We start from the raw sequence: 20,947 nt of genomic DNA on the forward strand, positions 1-20,947 counted from the left end.
ATAATCTGGAAAAAATGTCCTGTGAGCATTTATAAAAGAGCGCAATTATTACTTTGGATCAGCATGGGCTTACCAAGGACAAATCAAGAGAAACTCACTGTGTGTGTGTGTGTGTGTGTGTGTGTGTGTGTGTGTGTGTGTGTGTATTTTACAGCTAAGTCAGGGGAAAGTCCATGCCTTGATTTCAGCAGTGTATTTGACAAAGTGCCTTATAAGATTTTTGTGCAGGGGTATTCTTGGTGCAATGTGAAAAGCTTTGGATGTCCATGTAGATACCTCAGGGCTCTCTCAAAAGCCTTGCCTTCCTTCATTGCCTTCTCTTTGCTACAGGGAAGACAAAGAAGTAAGGCCCCTCACCACACCATCTACCTTGAACCAGAGCAACTCTGCTTCCATTTATTTTTATTTCACTATTTTGAAACAGATTTTATTTTAAGAAAGTTTTATAGTAAAAACAATTTGGAAACTTCTATTTTAGACAACAAGATGCAGACACCAATGTCATATGTTATAAGGTAATATTCATTCATTAAACAGATATGACCCTGTGTTGATGTGAAACTAAAGGAGAATCTTCATAGTCTGCTATCCTTTTATTAAAAACTCTGATGAAAACATTGAAGGTGTGCTTACAAAGGTGTGCTTACAGTGAAGCTAGAACAGTGGAGAGTCATCTAGATATCAGAATCAAGAATAAAATAACCACATCAGATGAGAATGATAGATCCAACCAAGAGATGATTTTTTCAAGGGATGTATTCGTCTTCGCAGGCTGCTATAACAAAATCCCATATTATGGGTGGAGTAAGCAATAGACACTTATTCCTCACAGTTCTAGAGACTGGGAAGTCCAAGATCAACAAGCTAGCAAATGGCCACCTCCTTGCTACATTTTCACAAGGCAGAGGGAGCAGTCTGGTATATTTTTTTCTTCTTACAAGGACACTAATTTCATCATGGGGGCCTCACCCTCATGACCTCATTCAAACCTAATTATCTCCAAATGGTCACACCTTTAAATACCATCAAGCTGGGTATTAGGACTTCAACATATGAATATTGGGGGAATACAAACATTCAATCCATAACAACGGATAAGCATAAAAGTTCTGCTGTTACAGAAAAAAATGATTTGCACAAGCACAGGACTTCATAGCTATTCATATGTAAAAGTGTCAAGACATTAGACAATCATAGTCTTAAATGAAGTGGACATTAGAAAAATAAACACAATATTAATGTGGTTTAGTTTTTTCAGGTCACAGCAGGTTCAGGGTAATAATGATCACAATGATAGTAATCATCAATAGCTTGTCTTATGGGTTCACCTACCCCATAATTGTGAGAATCCAAAACTTCTATATCCGTGGACTTTCAAATTCTTTCCACTACCTTTGAGAGTTTCCCTGGGACACCTTACAACTGGCAACACTCATCTGTCATCTATTAATTAGAGGCAACAATATTCACATTTCGCAGGGTTGTTGTCTGAATTGAGGGGTAGGTTGTATAAAAGCATTAGTAAACAGTTAAGTTCCGTACAAATAAACAATTAGTGTGGCTTAAAACGGGCTGTTTGAAGAGTAGATGCTAGACTGGCCTGCCAGAATCTGTCCTGCCCACACAGCACTAAATCTCTTTTTCTCCCAGTGGCTGGGAATTCTGCTGACTGAAGTCCTTCAGCTGTCAGCCCTCTCTGGGAATTGCTCTTTGGAAAGCCTCTCCCAAGGTCACAATTCACTTTGTGCGGGCAGCCTGCATCCAGTGGCTGAGCTATGTGGGGAGGTAGGGAGGAAGGGGGGTAGAAATGCTCCTTACCCAACTTGGAACAATTCTAAGGGGTCATCCCAGTTCTAGGTCTTCCCTGTGGCATGGGCTGAGTCCTCTGTTGTGACCACACAACAGCCCATCTTCTTTCTCCCTCTGCCCCATCCCACTTCCTTCCTTGAACTCAATGGTATTAATTCCAAGAACATGCCCTAATATACTTTATTCACAGTAATCTCTGTCTCAGAATCTGCTTCCTTGGGGTCCCAGTACCATTTCCCAGTCAGACAAAGAAAGACTCAGCTTTTCAGATGTGATTTTTTTCCTCTTTTTTTTTTTTCATCTTTAGGAATTGAGTGCATCTGGAAGCAATAAGCTGTAATAACCCATTTATTCTTCCCTCAAGTGAGTGTATTTAACATGTAATATTACATCCTTGGGACAGACAGAAAACCTGACGCTGAGGGCAAGCTTCTGATCAATTTGTAACAAATAACCCAGTAAAAACATTCAAATGGTGGTAAAGGCAGCTTCATGGCAAGTTGCCAGTTGCTGGTAGTGTAAGTGCTTTGAAAGCTCAAGAGAAGACAGCCATAATATGGCCTGGAATATTTGTGAAATTTTTAAATCAGATTCAGAGAATTTTGGAATTGGACATAATCTTAGAAATGTTCTAGTCCTAGGTCTCTGTTGAAGATGGAAATGGAATCCCAGACAGACCAAGTGACTCCATCTTTTCAAATCACAAAGCTGAAATAATAACTGGACCTTGAAGGAGGGATAAGACTTAGAAGTCTATAACCGCGCTGATTTTCACTGTGCCACAAAGTGTCAACTCTTGGGGACAATTCTTCATCCATAAAGACCCTCTGGGGTCTGTATATGTTTGAATGAAGCACAGTACTCAAGGAATGTGACCTGTGGCCTTGACACTGCTTTTCACATTGATCTCCACAGTCACGATGGCTGATGTTTCTTTGTGCATAACCTTGCCCCATCTCTCAGTTTTCAATTCCTGGGGTTCTGCTAAAGCCACTCTGAAGCCAAAGCCACATATCACCTTGTCACATGATCCTGATGTCATCTGAAACATTACATTATAGCTCCTCTCTTCCATGCTCTTTCATTGCTTTGGTGTAGTGTGATTTAAATATCTCCAGCACCTCTGTGATATGGTTGACAACAGTAGTATTTCAAGCTGACTTTTCATCAGAAGCTTAGAAGGTGATTCACAATTACAGGGGCTATTCTCTTCTGGCTGAGATGCAGAGACATTAGACAAAGGCCATGGAGGAGGATCTGTGTGTCTCCTTATTGACCAAGAGCCCTGGCTGGTCTTACTGAATGAAATGCAGTTGGTAAAAATGCCAGGAAATTCATCAGGGGGCTTGAAAGACACTCAGCTGGACTTCCATGATGCTAGGTTAGGAGCAATTTGAACTTTTTATTAATATAGCAGTTGGCAATTTGCCATTTGATAGTATACTAGCTTCAGGGTACTAAGGCTAACTCTCAGTGTGGGAGCTATGTAATTTCTCTAATTAAAAAATCATAAGTCATCATTATTTATCCTTCACCGTATTTTGAAGTCACAATTTAGAAAGTAAAACAGCAATTCCTCTAAGATGAAACTAGAGAAAAAATGATTTCTACAACTCTGTCACAATAACAAATACAATTTTTATGTATTCCTTTTTAAACTTTTCATATTTTTATGTGGACATTAATAGAAATTTGCTATTATTTATTTCTTCAGTTGCTTATATGCCATGTTGCTGCAATCATTCACTCAGAATTAATGTACTTATTCTCTTGTTTATTTATTTATTTTTGAGACAGGATCATACTCTGTTGACAAGGCTGTAGTGCAGTGGTGCAATCACAGCTCACTGTAGCCTGGACTTCCCAGGCTCAAGCGATCCTCTCACCTCAGCCTCCCAAGTAAGTGGGACTACAGGCACGCACCACCACACCCAACTAATTTTTTGTTGTTGTTGTTTTTTAAAGACAGGGTCCCACTATGTTGCCCAGGCTGGCCTTGAACTCCCAGGCTCAAGTGATCTCTCTCCCTGGGCCTTCCAAAGTGCTGGGGTTATAGGTGTCAGCCTCTGCACAAGGCCTCATTCTCCTACTTTTAAGTATTTAATTGTTTTTGTTTTCACGATTATCAATAATGCTGGGATAAACATTTCCATTACACAAGCTTTTCTGCATATTGCATTATTTTTTTAGGAACTTCCCAGAGGTGAAGTTACTAGTTTAAAAGTATGAATGCTGTGATTCTTGAAAGATATCTAAGCTCCAAAAGAAATTCATCGATTTACAATTTTATTATTATTTTATTAGGAAACGAACATCTCATTTTTTAAATTTGCATCTCACATTAGTACTACAAAAAATTGATCACTATTAAAAATTGTTTTCTTACAGAAACTTCTATGATCTATACAGGTCAGGGTAGTGTAAATCAAGTAATGGTGTATTGAAAAGGTTGTAAGGAGAAGTTCTTGCAACTTCTGTGCAGTGGGGTGCTGGTGCTCTGTGACCCAAGGCAGTAGCCATGCTTGCTTTGGACATGGTGATACCAGCACTGGTGAGTGGTGATAGGTCTAACATTATCATGAGCTGCCATGGGCACCTGTGCCCCTAGCACTGAGTGAGGAGACCCTGAGGTGATATCCATGCCTACTGAGAGAGACTTCCAAGGGCAGATGCAGGGGATCCAGCAGTAGGGGGAAGCTGCTCCTCAGTGGATGTAACCAATGATCAGGGAGACATTGGTAGTCATGGAAGCCAAAGCTTACATCCCACACTCATAGATGGGATGAATATGGAAACTTTTGATAGGGGATGAGCTAAAGCATTACAGGGTGGGGTGAACCAGAAACATGCTGATTACTAAAAATTGGTCTCATTTGTATTTATGCAGTATCAGTTTTGTTTTATTATGCCAGATCTATAATATCTATTAAAAAATAGTTCTAGAAATTTTTCATTGACTATGATGATAATTTTTACTTCAAAATAGATATTTTAAATTATATGGCAGTCATTCCATCTCCAATTTTATATATAAACAAAATAAAGAATGTATATTTTTATCTTTTACCCTGTATTAAAAAGATTATATGATTTTCTTTTAGTTTAGCCTGTTAGTATATTATATACACAGATTTTCTTATCTTGAATTGGAAGAGTAGACATATCAGTTTTAAAATATTTATTGAGAATTTATTCTGTGTAAGGCATTAGGTGGATCAGGGAAGAGTAAAAAGTAGTGCGTTTGTATTACCTGGTAATTGAAAATGATCACGTTGATGACATGATTACAATTAGGGAGATTGCTTCCTTCCATTTTAAAGAGATGTTCTCGCCACACGATCTCTCATTTCTTTTTATTGTATGTATTTTTCAGTTATTTAACTGTAACTCATTTGAATAAAATTATTAATCATCCACTTTGCTTATATAGAAACGGTTATGGTATTCTTAAAGGTTCTCTGTGAGTTTTGATTCTGTTCAAGTTGCTTGAGTTGTGCATCTTAGGAACACTCGTCTGAGAATTTCTAATTTTCATGGTGTGTTTCTAAAGCTGGGCTGGCCATTGATCTCTTCTTATTTTAATAACTGCCATCCTTATTAAAATTGTTAAATGGAGTCTAGTGATTAGAAGACTCAGATAGCAAAGCAATTACACAAACAGAACCACAGCATAATTCAGACTCAGTTTTAACCAATTTACTTAACCAATTTATTTTTCTAGTCTCCTTTTAACTTGTGCACCTAAATTCCTAATGACAAATCAGGGGAAGAGTTTCTCCAAGAAAGAAAGGTTCAAAGTACCCTAAAGCTGGTTGGTGGCCAGGATCAGGAACAATCTGAGATTGAGTTCAGTTACTTAGATCTCATTTCAAGGATAAGGGCCTCCCCAAAATGAAGATTACAGAGGGCCCCTTATTCAGTTACTGAAATGTATTTACCTGTTGAAACTCAGAATTTTATCTTACAGGACATCAAAAACATCCACATATCCTTTTACCTATATTACCTGGTATTAAAATCCACCAGAGCAAATTCAACTTAGTATTTTAATTTAGATCATGTAACATACTTGGCACATGAATATTACTTCTTATGAATTAGTAATTAAAATTTTCTTCTAAAATGTATATTATTGTGACTTTTAATATTCTTCCTTCTGAAGAGAGAAAAATGTAAATCAGGAGAGGAACAGTTACAATGCAACATTCAGCTAGTGGCTGGGAGAGGAATGAAGAGAGAAATGAAAAATGTACTAAGACTTCTATCCCTTAGATTTAATTAAAAGCTGCTCTTTTTGTTTGCCTTTTTGGCATGGCTGCAGATTAATATTTTTTTCATTTTTCTATAAAATTAAAAATGCCAATTGTTGATTTTTAGTGGATAAAAAATTTCAAATCAGTCTCTGGAATAATACTGCAAACCAATAACAGTCATGTTGAGAAAAACCCAAAAAACCCTAAAGCAACCAGAAATAAAAATCCCTAAAAAGCTTTTCATTTGACTTATCTTGGTTGTTGAGAATATTTCTAGTGACAGTTGACTGATTCTTTCATTTTACAAGTATCCAATCATTCATTAGCAAAAAAGACTTGGATTAAGTATTTGGGTGTAGAGTTTTCTTATTCAAGCCTTCAGTGAAAATGACAGTTTTCATAATCTTATTCTCATGTCTATCTATTTCTACCCAATATGAAGCTCACTGTAATTTGATTCAGTCAGTCATTGTGTTTCTTGTTGTTGAGCTTCTGCTGTTGGACCATAATAGGGGTAAGAAATAGAAGAATTAGTAAAACCCAGTAACTGCCATGGAGAAATTCAAGTGCATTGGCAATAGAGAAGTAACATTCCCACTGTGCTTTAGATTGGGTGGAGTCATCTAACAAGGGGATTTTGTTAATAAAAATACATTAGCAGAAACACTAAGAGATTATATGCTCTATCTAGAAGGACTTAGGGAGATTATCTAGTTCAAATCCCTCATTTCACCAATAAGGGCATTACAGCTCAGACCTCATAGTGTGTAGCTATCCTGGTAAAGTATTGAAATTTTCATACATCCTAATATTTTATTGCAATAAGAGGTACTTGAAAAAAAGGGTGAATTTGACCTCCATCTACAGATGTGTACATCACCCTCTTATTATTTCTAGGCATTTTGAATTGAAAGCAACCTTATGTGTTCACTAATTGGCATGAATTTAAAGTCTTTGTTTTAAACTGTGTTTTGCTATTATTCAGGTATGCTGACACTAACAGATCAGGAGACAATTGTCATTGAAAAAACAGTTGTTATTCACAGTTCTCAAGAGAATGGGGCACAGAACTCCATGCAGTTCCTCAAGGGGAAGCACCAGGGCAGTCAGGAGGCAGAGGGAGTGGGAGGAAAGCATGGGCAAGAGGCATTATTGTGGTTTCTGCAAGAAAGAATGGGTGAGGCAGGGTAAGCAGGTTTACGATGATGAGTTTGTTTGAATAATTTCAGTGGGTTTTGGGGTAGGAGGCTGTCCTGAGTTGTTTGGTAACTGGCCCTGCAGTGATTAGGATAGGGGAATATTGGCCTGGAGTTTAAGAGCCAAATAGAAGAGGTGTGGGGGAGTTGTGGGCTTTGGATTGGTGAATTTGCAAGTGAAAGCTGTGCTCCAAGGTTAGTCACTTGCTAATCTCTATGAATTGGCTGTCCTTAGGGAGAGAGGGCAGTCTCTGCCCAGTTAGAGAGACCCCAGATGCCAGAGCATCAGGAATACAGAAAGTAAGAAAATATAGTCAACACAGTCTTCTAACAAGAAACATGCATTTTGTGTTGACTGGGGAGGAGGGTTGCCCCTTAATAGAATCAGCTCCAATTATCAATATTATAACTGCCTATGATGAAGTTTTTAGTTTAGTTTGTTTTTACTTAAGCTAGAGTATCATTATATAGTATTGTCTCAAGATATTGTAATCTGATAGACAAGATACTAAATATTTCTGGAGCTTCATGTCTTTTGAACTTTGGCAATAGCTTGAGCTTTCCAAATGAAAAATGTTAATATAAACTTTTCAGATGCACATCTCTCTAACTAGTAATTATATTCCCACACTTAGGAGGATGGATTTGTTACTTCAGTTTGGGAAAAATGACTCTGAGTGGAAAAAAAACTAAGTAGACTACATATTACAATAGATTATATTGGAAAAGTGCACCTACCTATAAGTTCATGTTTTGAAATTTAGAAGATCTTTTGTCATAGAAAGAAATGCTAGGTGATTTTCAGTTTCAACTTTAAACATGTTTATATCTCCCCAGTTTTCTATAATGAGTTTGCATCATTATTATAGTTGGGGAAAAATGGTTTTCCAACAAAATATTTATTGAAACTAAGTCAAATCAGGGAAAAGATATAATAACATGTTTTATAATACTTGAAGTAAGGCGTTTATGTAGCCTTTTGGAAAAAGGTTTTGTTTTTGTTTATATGCCATAAATAAAGATATAATATTTCAAAAAAATGAAAATTAGGGTCTCATTTAGCCATCTTTAGTATATTTAACCCAAATGTAGCTAAACTTTGAATTTGGGGATCCTATAATTCAATTAGCTAAAATTTTGAGAGTCAGAATGTTTGTTGTATGAGAAAAAGATGGATATATTTGTGGAAAATATGCCTATTTATGAAATAAGCAGAGTTAGGTTTTATATTTACTCTCCTATCACTTCCCTCACAAACTCCAACCCAAGTTAATCCGACCCAAGAAAAACAAAGCCACACACACAGTTCTTACCTCCCCATGCCCCCAGTCCCTCCTGCTGCTCCTCCACCCACAAATGTACCCATCCAACTGCACAGTGCTCTAAAACCATCTTCTCCCCTTTCCTTCTAAAAGAAGACTGGTGTAGTTCAGCATATCAGTGTAATTTCACACAGTGAGAACTTCTCCAAGTAAATCACATAAAGATATAAAATATGACCAATCAATCTCCTTACCCTCCCCAAGTATCTGGCTTTTAAAAAGATGCTTGTGTCCTAAATAAAACTGCAATGGAGGGCAGGAGTGAGGTGTGTATCTTCATCAATGTGACAATATCAAGTGTATATGGGCTGATACAATTTTTAAGCAGAGAACTATCCAGTAGGCGCAGTGACTTATAAACAATTCCTTCTCTAATACCCCCTCATGCAATAACTTTGCACATTAATTGATCAAGGCTCTAAGAAATTCTGCAGTAAAGAAATCAGCCTAACTATGCTTCGGTCAAGTCCCCAATACTATCTCTATTTTTTATAATGTCTTCTCTTTTTCTAATTCTAAATCTACATATTTTCTAAGAAAGCCAAGCTTTTATAGTTCCCATGGTAAGGACAGGGGACTCTCAAGGAGGGGCAAAGAGAGAGGGTAACAGCTGCCATTTTTATGGGTGGGTGCTTTGTAAATGGAATAGTGCCATGAAGTTACAGGAACAATCAACCTAACATATATCTAAGGATTGTGTCTTATGAAGATTACATTAACCAGTGCCAGCATGGATACAGGGGGAAGGATGGGACATCTCAATATCTCAATCAAAGTATAAGGAGTTGGTTATTTTAGATAACAACAAAATGCAAAATACATCTTCCAGGTTTGCTAGAGAATACCTACAGACAGCTGAGTCACCCTAAAGTTGTCTTTGGCTCTGTGAAGCCATTCCTCTGGGATTGAGTGGTGTCAAAAAATTCTGCTAGGAAAGGGGTCCTCTATGGGTGCTGTTTCTATCCCTCATCAGGGTTGCTGGCTACCTGTTGCTGGTTGCTGTGAACTAGATGACTCTTGAAGTGACAGCTAGAATCTGTCTTTCTCTTGAAGACAGTAAGCTTGAAAACCAGCTCTCTGATCATTTATGTGTGGGCCTCAATTTGCTATGGTGATAAGAAAACCACCAAAAAAATCATGCCTCTTTGTAATTTTCATTTGCTTAATTCATATGACTGCAAAGTAGCTAAAGGGCTATTTTTTTTAAGTATAGAGAATACGAAAGTTCTTGGCTTAGACCTGCTTCTTAAAGTGAAAAAATATATACACATACAGGTTTGTGAAATGATTTATTAAGCTGAGAATTATTAGATTTCCTCTATTCTCAATACTTATATTTTACCCTTTGCTGGTGTCTTTATAAACTTCCTATTATGAAGAAACAAACAACAACAACAATAAAAAAAAAAAACACCCAACCCACTTTTGCATTCTCAACATAAGATTTCTACCTAATTTAAAATTTCTGCCAATAATTTCACCAGGAGAATGTGCCAAATAAGTGAATATTTTTAGTTCTATGAGTTAAACAGCAGATACAGATCTGTGATTGAAGATAAACAATCTGTCAGCTAAATATTTAAAAATAACGAATAGAGTTTCCTCCTAATATACAGTATTAAATTGATTTTGAAGCTCAGATTGATTTTATTAGTAAGTTCTTTTTTTTTCTTCCTCTGGTGGATAGTTTGCTTAAAAGGATATTAACCTTTTCAACTGGCAACTGGATATTGTGGCGGCAAATGCCTTCCTTTTGAAGCATCCTCCTGATAGGTAATGTACAATAGCCAATTTTGATGCCAGTCTCTGGCTCTCTTCATATGTATCATAGTTCTTGTCAAAGAAATCCATTTTATTATTTTTTTTTTATTTTTTGAGACAGTCTTGCTCTATCACCCAGGCTGGAGTGCGGTGGCACTATCTTGGCTCACTGCAATCTCTGCCTCCCGGGTTCAAGTGATTCTCCTGCCTCAGACTCCTGAGTAGCTGGGACTACAGGCACCAGCCACCATACCTGGCTGATTTTTGTATTTTTAGTAGAGACGGGGTTTCACCATGTTGGCAAGGCTGTTCTCGAACTCCTGACCTCAAGTGATCCACCTGCCTCAGCCTCTCAAAGTGCTAGGATTACAGGCGTAAGCCACCTCGCCCCGTGAGTCCTGTGAAACCCATTTTTAAAAGGGAGTCATTTATAACTCCAAACTGTATTAATTCTTCTTCTTCATCGTCATTCTCTATACGAAGAAGATCTTTGAAACTATTCCTTAATCAGTGACATCATTCTAAAATCCTAAGTAATGTTGTCATGAATTGATATTGTATTCCATTGAGTCACTTGACACTTTTAAATATTTGTTTGACAAAATGGGTCATTGATTAAATACTATGATTCAGTTATCTCTAAAAAATATTAAGATAAAACAGCTTTTCTTCTCCAGGTTTGTTTAATAAGAATCATTTAAATTGCAAAAGAGCTATCCTCAAGAGATTCTTGCCAGTTTTATTTTAATGAGAAACAAAACAATATTAAAGAAAACTGGGACAAATTTTGGGAAGTTTCTTGCAGAATCATAAAGGTATAAAAAGTTGTGTAAATCATATCGTTTTTCCATGTTTTTTCTTCAAAGCCAGCTACAGCTTTTTAATTCACTTAAAAATACCTTTTAAGCTCTCTGTCATGGAGACTTAAAGCACATTTTACTGGGATCTTTGGCCTCAAAAAACTTATAACTTGGTATTTTGTTTAACCATGGTTATATTGTGTGTGTGTGTGTGTGTGTGTGTGTGTGTGTGTGCTTAGCTTCACAAATTCTTACTTTGAACGTGAGAAATTCTTACCTTGAAGTTGATCCCATTATCTATTCGAGATGACAACCTGGTAATTTGACTTGCCCTTTGTGATTTTTTTTTTTTTTTTTTGAGACGGAGTCTCATTCTGTCACCCAGGCTGGAATGCAGTGGCACGATCTCGGCTCACTGCAACCTCCGTCTCCTGAGTTCAAGCGATTCTCCTGCCTCAGCCTCCTGAGTAGCTGGTATTACAGATGCACTCCAGCACGCCCAGCTAATTTTTGCATTTTTAGTAGAGACGGGGTTTCACCATGTTGGTCAGGCTGGTCTCGAACTCCTGACCTCATGATCTGCCCAACTCGGCCTCCCAAAGTGCTGGGATTACAGGCGACCTTTGTGATTTATAGTATAGCTCTGTGGTCCTTAGCTTTGGAGATGATGCTACAATATGGGAATTCCCATTCACATTTTGTATCATGTGTTCGTTTTACACTCAGTTTATGTAAAGCATTTGTGAATGCTGCTGTTTGTGGGCTGACCCTTGTTTGTAGCTCTGCCACTCACATTCAACATCTGCTTAAAACTGCTATGCCCAAAAGAGGCAGGTGGTGAGGGTTAATAATTCAGACTATGCAGTTCCATACCTGCATAGGATACCTGGGCTCGTGCTCCAAATCTTTAGTACTCTAGGTATGTAGCCTTAGGCTACATTTGTCTAAGACTCCTTATCTGCAAAATGGAAGTAGTAATATGGTAAAGCTCCTTCATTAAACTATAAGTTTTGTCTAAAAAATCACTCCTGTAATCCCAGTATTTTGGGAGGCCCAGGCAGGTGGATCACCTGAGGTTAGGAGTTCAAGACCAGCCTGGATAACATGGTGAAACCCTGTCTCTACTAAAAGTGCAAAAATTAGCTGGGCATGTTGGTGGGCACCTGTAATCCCAGCTACTCGGGAGGCTGAGGCAGAGAATCACTTGAACCCAGGAGGCGGAGGTTGCAGTGAGCCAAAATCACACCATTGCACTCCAGCCTGGGCAACAAGAGCAAGACTCCGTCTTTAAAAAAAAAAATTAGATTTAGTAAAATGCTGTTTTTGTGAGATTAATGAAATGGGAATGAGGGCTGGTACAGAATGAGTCCCTGGGACAGCAGCAGGGGTCCTATTTTTCCTTTGGGCATGTCATCATTCTCAGTCCTTGGGTGTGTGTCCTCTCATTTGCCCATGTCAAGAACATAATCAGAAGTGTATAGTTATTTGCTGAGGAGTTGGGAGCTGTTCACAGCCTGTTGAATTAACTGCTTCTCAGAGGAGCAGAAGTATATTTTACCACCAGCTTCTGGGTCACGTTTTGCATTCTCAAGCATGGCTGCATGAAATAGACTGAATAAGGGGTAACCAAGAGTGGAAATTTTCTTTTTATACATCATTGACTATTTCCTTCTCATTCTGTCTTTTCAGTGAGAAATTACAGGCTTTGGTGCTTTAATTATTATGTCTATTAGAATAATCTAGCCTTCAATGCATAGCAATTTAAAGCTTCTTTCTTATTCATCATATTTAGTTTTTTATTTCTTAATTTATTTTTCTAAAAAAATCAGGTCTATTGTAGCACGAATTCTGTATTGAAAACATTCCAGAGTTAAGCTAAATTCTTAAAATGCTAGTAACAACAATAATGATAGTGATATTAGTAATCATGTTTATAATCACATGTAATCAATAATATAATGCTAATATTATTAGTAATATTGTGATTACTAATAGCAGTCTATAAACTAACAATGAATCATAATGGCAATCATAATAATGTGAAAACTATAATTTAATACCTATAATATTCCTAGCACTTAACGTATTTATTATTTTGTTTGCTATTCTTCCAAATACGCTCATAGACATTAGTATATTTTAGTGAACAAACTAACTTTCAGAAAGTTGCATCAGTATGTCAATTCACACAAGTATAGTTGACACCAAGAGTCAAATTATTCCTATTATACACACTTGATGACTTAGCTATAAATTTTAACTTTCTTATTTCTTCACATGAGGCTGATATTAAGATGTCCTAGCAAATATTTCTAAAAAAAAAGATCAATTATTTACTTATCTGGTTTCAAGTCTTCTGGATATGGGTCAGGCAGTATCATGTCCAGATACAGTGTTTTTCCTAATATGAGTTTTAGAAATACATTTATAGATTACTGAAGATTTTGTTAATTTGCTTTGGTTAGATGCAAGATTGTAACTTAATGGCTGTAATGTTACAGAACAGTCACTTCAAGTCAAAGGAAGGGCCGCACTTTGGCATGATTCTAGAATATGTTTTTACCAAACCAGGATTTTTTTTGGTTCTTGCCCAGTAGGAATTGGGTCCAATTTTAGAATCAATGTTAATCCAATAAAAATAATTTTTCTTTTTCAGTGAAAATAAAGCACTTTCTTGGGAGATACTTTATACAATCTTTCCCAATCAGGCTGGAGTCTTCTTCCCCCACTCCTATTTCCTGCCTTTGCTGTGAAAGCTCTGTGAAAAATAAGCACAGATGAGAGGACACAATGACATCTGCCTTCCTGCTTGTGGTTCCATAAGTGATACTTCTGTGGGATGCAGTTGTACTGATATTGGTGGGAAGGGGAATCCATTTTTCATTATTGAAAATAGCTTTCTTTCCTTTGAAAATGACAATTGTGCGTCAGAGGAAAGTGGGAGCTTGGAATGAAGAAAGTGTCGGGATAAATTTAGCTTTTGTCTTTCTTCCGATCTCAATTTGGATATTGTTTGCAAGATGAGCCCTGTTCAACCCTCAGGATCAAGAAGATTGTGAAAGGGGTGGGAAACAGCACAGGTGCACTGGACAGTGAACAATCAGATACAATCCAATCAATGCCTGGTTTTGTCTGTCCTTGCAGGAGGGCCTTTTATTCCCTCTCTCCTCTGTCCCTATTTTTCTGGTCGTGCTGTGTGATAAATAATAAGATCAAGAGGCTGGACACTAAGATTCTGGCCTCTGTTCAGCCTGATAAATTATTGTTCTAAGTGTACTATTTCTTGCCTTCTTGCTGTTTAAAAAAGTATTTTTTCATTTTTGGCAGTTATACAAAGAAAACCAAAATGTAATCTGTACAGAGTTTAACATAGTGTGCATATATGTACATGCAGGTAAATATATATATATATATATATATATATATATGCATGTATATATGTACATGCAGGTAAATATATATATATGCATGTATATATGTACATGCAGGTACATATATATATATGCATGTATATATGTAGCTGTAAAAACATAAGTACAGACATTCATGTGTATATGTACACACACAAACTTGAATTATTATTTGTGCAGGGAATTTGAATATTTAGTGACAAATTCTTAGGCCTTTGAAGCATAGACCAAATGTTTAATAATCTGTAAACCATTGAGTAGGGAAAGTTTAGTGCAAAGAAGGTGGTATATATATATACACACACACACACATATACAAATACAAATACACACACACACACACATATATATATATATATTTTTTTTTTTTTTTTTTGAGGCGAGGTCTTACTCTGTCACCCAGGCTGGAGTGCAATGGTGCAATTTGGCTCACTGCCACCTCTGCCTCCTGGGTTCCAGCTATTCTCCCACCTCAGCCTCCCAAATAGTCAATATATGTGTTTTAATACCCTGAATTTCATTTTAATTTTCCATAGTCTTATTAAGAAGCCAGAAAATAATGGTAATGCTGACTTTAGAGGTTAGAGAATAATGTGTGTTTATGTAAGGAAAATTGGGGGTGAGGATGAACATGTGGTTGAATGATAGATTGATGGCTAGTGTTAACAACTGCTAACCTTTTATACAACCTAGGGTCACAAAATTCATGGGATTGTCACAGACCTGGAAAAAATGGGAACTTTATACTTCTAGCCTGTTATCACTTCGGTGGCAATCCTAGAGATAAGGCTTCTATTATTTTAACAATTATATTTTTGTGTATATTCTCTGGAAACAGTTGTAATACTGAGGCCTCTGTCATTCTAAAAAGAGCTGATCTGGTTAATAACTATTAACTTAGAGGCCTTCAGTAGAATCTCTTTTAGTGAACAGCAATCTTGAATTTTAAAAAATATATCTCGAGCATGGTGCCAGCAAGATGGCTGACAAGAGATGCCTAATGCTTATCCCCTCTCCCAATAAAAAGGGATCAACAAATAGCCAGGCACATTTCAACTAGGGTATTTGAAGGAGAGTGCTGGAGTAAAACAGATGAGTGGTAGGGATTCTGTAGAGCATAGTGACTCATAATGGATGCACAGAAAAGGGAATAAAACACTCCAACTTTGCCTCCTGGTCTCCACAACCTGGATCAGTTCAGAACCAGAAGGAACTCTCCCTGTGGGGAAAAATAAGCAAGAAACCTCCAGTACCCACTTCCCTCCTCCCCAATTAAAGTCATGAATACCTACAGTATTTGCTGCTGGAGAACCCTACAGTCCTTCCAAGCTCTGAGCCCAGTATAGGGAGTTTCCAGGAGTTCACATGTCTGCATTACTCCAAAGAAGGAACCCATATTTTGCTTCTCTGCCCAAGCTGCTGCTATATGGTGCCGTTTTGAGACTGGAGACACTGCAAGAGTAAACCTGCTCTGGAGGCAAGTAGCCGCCACATCTCCCTGCCCCTGAGGATCTGCCAACTATACTGCGCTCACAAATGGTAGTGCGCCATTCCCCAGCCAAGCAGTTACAGCTCCCTACCCGCTTGGAAAAAACTACCTATAAGACACTCCGTCTTCATCCCAGTGGCTGAGGTGCCCAACCCTGGCTACTCAGAGCCTAGGCCCAGTGGAGCAGCTGTAACCTTGGTGTTTAAGCCCTCAAGGCACACTGCCCCCCCATGGAACAGGTGGTCTTGTCCAGTGGGAACGGCATGCCCAACCTGGTGAAGGAGCAGCCCTGGGGCACCCTCAGCTCACAGAACAGCTTGGTGCCCCTGTCCTGAGTGATGAGGCTGTGCTCAAGTAGCCACACAAACTCCTGAACATTAGGCCACTTAGGCTGTCACTGGCATTGCTGACATTGGCTACAGCTATAAAAACTACAGAGACTACACTACTGTGCCCATGTGGAACCAAAGCCAATGTACCCTACCTAACCAACACCCTAGGACACATCTGTAGTTGAAAATCATTCCACACAAAGTGACTCTGTAAAATTAGAAGAAGCAATCATTCCATTGGATGCACAGATGTCAATGTAGGAATACAAGAAACATAAAAAGGCAAGGAAACATGATACCACCAAATAAATATGTAACTCTTTAGTAACTGACCCCCCCCCCCATGGAAATTTACAAATTGCCTAAAAAGGAATTCAAAATAATTATCTTAAGGAAACTTAGTGCTATACAAGTGAATACGCATACATTATTCAATGAAATTAGGGAAGCAATTAATTATCTGAATGAGGAATTTAACAGAGATAGAAGTGATAAAAACAAAACAAACAGAAATGTTGAAGCTGAAGACTTCAGTGAATAAAATAAGTACAAGTGAGAGCTTCAACAGACTAGATAAAGCAGAAGAAAGAATGTCTGAACTTAAAGATAAGTAGTTTGAAATAATCCAGAGGGGGGAAAAAAAGGAAAAAAGGAATGGAAAAGAGCAAAGAAAGCCTGCAAGACCTATGGGACACTAGTAAGTGAACAAACATTCATGTTCTGGACATTTCAGAAAGAGATAAGATTGAGAACGTTTATTTAACAAAATAATAGCTAAAAACATCTCGAATTTTGGAAGAGATATAGGTGCTCAGACCCATGAAGCTCTAAGGGCCTCAATTAGATTTAATCCAAATAAATCCTCTTCAAGGCACATTATAATTAAACTATCAAAAGTCAAAGACAGAGAATTTTAAAAGCAGCAAGAGAAAAGTGTCCAGTCACATAATTCCCTTATATGTGATAAGGGACTCCCCATTAGACTATCAAAAATGTTTTTTCAGCAGCAACCTTGCAAGCCAGGAGAGGATGGGATGATATATTCAAAGTGTTGAAAAATAAAAAAGAACTGTCAGTCAAGATACCATACTCAGCAAGATTATCCTTCAGAAATGAAGAGAAATAAAGTCTTTTCCAGACAAGCAAAAGCTGAGAGAATTCATCACCACTAGACCAGCCTTACAAGAAATGCTTAAGAAAATGCTTCAACTGGAAGCAAAAGAATACTAATTATGACCATTAAATCATATGAAAGTAAAATTCACTAGTAAAGGTGAGTTTTACATAATCAAATTCAGAATACTCACTGGACGCAGTGGCTCATGCCTGTAATCCCAGCACTTTGGGAGGCTGAGGCGTGTGGATCATGAGTCTTGAGTTTCAGACCAGCCTGGTCAACATAGTGAAACCCTGTCTCTACTAAAAATACAAAAAATTACCTGGGCATGGTCATGGGTGCCTGTAATCCCAGCTACTCGGGAGGCTGAGGCAGGAGAATCCCTTGAACCTGGGAGGTGGAGGCTGTAGTGAACCAAGACTGCACCGCTGCACTCTAGCCTCGGAGACAGTGCGAGACTCCATCTCAAAAAAAAAAAAAAAAAATTAGAATATTTTATTACTGTAATGGTGGTATATAATCTTTCAGATCTCTAGTATGAAGATTAAAAGTCAAAATGGCCAATAATTATCATAGCTACAACAAGTTGTTAAGAAATATACTATGTAAAAAGATGAAAGTTTAGGCAAAAATACAAATTGTGGGAGGCAAGGGTAAATGTCTAGAATATTTGTATACAACCAAATTTAACCTGTTACCGGCTTAAAATAGTCTCCTTATAAGTATAAAATTTTAATGTAGGCCCAAGGAACTACAAAGGAAAAATTACAGCAGTCATACAAATGAGAAAAAGAAAAGAATCAAAGCTTATAACTACAGATAACCACCAAACCACAAAGGTAAACAAGAAAGAGAGGAACAAAAGATCCACAAAATTACTAGGAGGCAATTAGCTGAGCGGCAAGAGTAAGTCTTTATTTGTCAATAATAACCTTGAATGTAAATGGAATACATTCATCAGTTAAAAGATATAGAGTGGCTGAATGTATGAAAGAACAACACCAAACTATATGCTGCCTACAAGTCTTCCTTCACCTGTAAAGATATACATAGACTGAAAGTGAAAAAATGGAAAATGCTATTCCATGCAAACAGAAGCCAAAAAGAACAGGAGTAGCTGTATATCAAAAACTGTAGAAAGAGACCAAGATTGTCATTTTATAATGTCATTATATAATGACAAAAAGATCAATTCAGCAAGAGAATATAACAATTGTAAATATATATATATATATATATATATATATATATATATATATATATATATATATGTATGTATGTATTTCTAACACTGGAGCACTCCAATATGTAAAACAAATATTATTAGACTTAAGGGAAGAAATAAACTGAAATGTGATAAGAGTAGGAGATTTCAACACCCCATTTTTGGCAACAGATGGATCAGACAGAAAATCAATAAAGAAACATTAGATTTAGATTGCAAGATAAAATAGACATAACAGACAATACAGAATATTCCACCCAACAGCTGTAGAATAAGCATTCTTTTTCTCAGTACATGGCACTTTCCCTAGAATAGATCATATGTCAGGCTACAAAATAAGTCTCAAAAACTTTTTAAATATCAAAATCATATCAGGTATCTTTTCTGACAACAATGGCGTAAAACTAGAAATTAATAATGGGAGAAACTTTGGAAACTATATAAATACAGGAAAATTAAACAGCATACTGTTGATCACCAAATTAGTCAATGAAGAAATTTAAAAGAGAATTAAAAAACCCAAAACAAAGGAAAATGTAAATACATCTTACCAAAATCTATGGGATATAGCAAAAGCTGTTCTAGGAGGGAATTTCATAGCAATAAATGCCTACGACAAAAAAAATTAGAAATAGCTTATGAAAACAACCTAATGATAGGCCTCAAAGTATTAGAAAAACAAGACCAAACTAAAACCCAAATTAGTAGAATGAAAGAAATAGTAAAGATCGAGAATAAATAAGCAAAATAGAGACTGAAAAATTGTAAAAGATCAATAAAACAAAGAGTTGGTTTTTGATCATATAAAATGAATAAACCATTAGCTAGACTAAGAAAAACACAGAGAAAATCCAAATAAATAAAATCTGAGATGTAAAGACATTACAATTGATACTACAGGAATACAAAGGATCATAAGAAACTATTATTAACAGCTATGAACAAACAAATTGGAAAACCTGAAAGAAATGGATAAATTCCTGGGCACATACAACCTACCAAAATTGAGTCATGAAGAATTAGAAACTGAACAGAACAATAATGAGTTGCAAGATTGAATCAATAGTAAAAAGTTTCCTGTCAAAGAAAAGCTCAGGACCTGATGGCTTCACTCTTGAATTCTAAACAACATTTAAAAAAGAACCAATACCAATCCTTTTAAAAATATTCCAAAAAATTAAAGAGGAAGAAATTCTTCCAAAATTATTCTATGAGGACAGCATCACCCTGATACCAAAACCAGACAAAGACACAACAAAAAAAGAAAACTACAAATCAATATTCCTGACAAACACAGATGTAAAAAACCTCAACAAAATACTAGCAAACCAAATCCAACAGCACATTAAAAAGATGATACACCATGATCAAATGGGTTCATCCCATGGATACAAGGATGGTTCAACATATGGAAATCAATGAATGTGATACGTCCCATCGATGGGGTCAAGGGCAGAAACTGTATGATCATCTCAATAGATGCAGAAAAAGCATTTGATAAAATTTGACACCCCTTAATATTAAACTCTTAATAAATTAGTTATGAAAGGAATATCCCTCAATGCAATAAAAGCCATATATGACAATTCCATGGCTGACCATCAAACTGAATGGTGAAAAGTTGAAAGTTTTTTCTTCAAGACCTGGGATAAGACAAGGATGACCACTTTCACCAGTTTTATTCAATATAGTTCTGAAATTCTAGCCAGAGCAATTAGGCAAGATAAGAAATAAAGGACATCCAAACTGGAAAGGAGGAAGTCAAATTATCCTTGTTTGATGATGACATGATATTATATAGAGAAAACCCTAAAGACTCCACAAAAACTTCAGAACTAATAAGTGAATTCAGTAAATTTGTAGGACACAAAAATCTGTTGTGTTTCTGTATGCCAAGAGTGAACTATCTGAAAAAGAAATCAGGAAAGCAATTATTTACAATAGCTACAAAAAATACCTAGGAATAAACTTAACTATCTAGTGAAAGATCTGTAGAATGAAAACTGGAAAACATTAATAAAAGAAATTGAAGAGGGAACAAATAAATGGAAAGGTGTTCTGTGTTCATGAATTGGAAGAATTATTAGTTACAATGTCCATACTACCTGAAATAATCTACAGGGTCAATGCAAACCCTAACAAAACACCAATGACATTATTTACAGAAATATTTTAAAAACCCTAAAATTCATATGGAACTGAGAGACAGGACTAGCTGGATTTCCTAGGCCGA

General features: G+C 36.7%; 1 long non-coding RNA gene across 1 annotated transcript in view; it reads right to left on the reverse strand.

Annotated features, from left to right (window-relative positions):
* Window positions 1–17,920, reverse strand: part of LOC129532083 (uncharacterized) — a 50,276-nt gene extending 32,356 nt beyond the window's left edge. Inside the window, exon 1 of the long non-coding RNA XR_008677710.2 lies at window positions 17,812–17,920. This is a non-coding gene — a long non-coding RNA (uncharacterized lncRNA). The remainder of the gene's footprint in view (window positions 1–17,811) is intronic.
* Between the last annotated feature and the right edge of the window lie 3,027 nt (window positions 17,921–20,947).

Source organism: Gorilla gorilla, chromosome 11, assembly GCF_029281585.2.
Source record: "Gorilla gorilla gorilla isolate KB3781 chromosome 11, NHGRI_mGorGor1-v2.1_pri, whole genome shotgun sequence".
NCBI classification, from domain to species: Eukaryota; Metazoa; Chordata; class Mammalia; order Primates; family Hominidae; genus Gorilla; species Gorilla gorilla.